Raw genomic sequence first — 1322 nt, 5'->3', positions numbered from 1 at the left:
TACTACGCAGCGTTCCTATATGTGTATTGTACGCGCGGTGCAACCTCGTCCCGTGGGCACGATCTTGCCACACCACGTAGGTACCCACCGCGCCTGCCGCGTACGCAGCCCATGGAGTCGAGGTTTGGTACAGTGTCACGTCACGTTTGCATCCAGTACTTCGTACATGTATTAACAGCACGACACGTAGTAACAATGACGAGCGTAGCTATTGGGCCGGGGACAGCGATTATTCATTGCGTCCAAAAGACTTGGCTGCGGCTGGCAATCACATAAGTAGAAGTCTTATTCACAGCCGTAGCCAATATTTTTGAGCGCTATTAAAATAATTCAGAAAACGTCATTCCATCGTTGCGTCATATCTAACTGTCTGTCAGGAGAGGTGACGCTGGGCAGGCATATTGTCCCATATCCGAACATATCCGATACATTTCTCTTGTCTTGCATATGTTTTCTCTGTCCTTTGTGATTTTTACAGGATGTGAGATGATTACCCAAGCGACCTACGCCGTGATCAGACGCTGACTATACAGTATGCTGTTTGTGGCACGCAGGGCACCAGTCTGTGAGTGCCATTGATCTGCAACATACGCACGAACAACTTGGAACCATGGGAAAGTTCGACAAAACCACTAGTTAACTAGTGACAAGAATATAATATAAAATCAGTGCTCTGAAACATGTAATTTCCGAGCTTTCGGTAACTGAGTTCTTGAGGGCAAGCAGATTTTTTGCGTTCATTAAGAACGGAATCTTCAGTTCTTTATGAACGCAGAAAAATCCACGTTTATTCCCCCGGATGCAGCGTCCCAAGATCGAAAATGACACGCTGCTCCGGTTCCTTACGCTGCACATCGGATGACGCTATCCGCAGGATGCAGACGCTATACGTCACCTTAAGTAAGTAGAGGCGCGCATGTACAGTTTACCACAAAGAAGAATGCAGTAAACCGCATTACTGGTAATGCATGCACACTGCGCACATGTTCCGCGAAGCGGTCACCAAGGCGACGCTAGGTCTATATTTATAGGATGGGGTGGGGTGGGGTGGGATGGTATTCTATTCTATTCTTGTGAATATTCTGATCACGGTGCTACGCAGCCCTTCCATATTATTTTCTAGTTAACTCGTGGTTAGTTTGTGACGTACCTAGCGCAATGGAGGTGCGAACGACCGTCGTCAACCGTTGTCGGGTCATTACAGGTCGAATATGAGAAAAGGTGGCCGCAGGAAGGGCAACATAGCAAAAAAAAAAGTGAAAATGGTCGTTTACTAGTGACGTACCGTTTTCCCAGAATTTTGCTCATAAAACGATTTATGG

This window comes from Acanthaster planci, linkage group LG05, assembly GCF_054643075.1.
Source record: "Acanthaster planci isolate LZ-2023a linkage group LG05, COTS_SCS, whole genome shotgun sequence".
Lineage (NCBI taxonomy): Eukaryota > Metazoa > Echinodermata > Asteroidea > Valvatida > Acanthasteridae > Acanthaster > Acanthaster planci.
The sequence above is the reverse complement of the archived record's forward strand: the minus strand, read 5'-3'. Positions refer to the sequence as shown.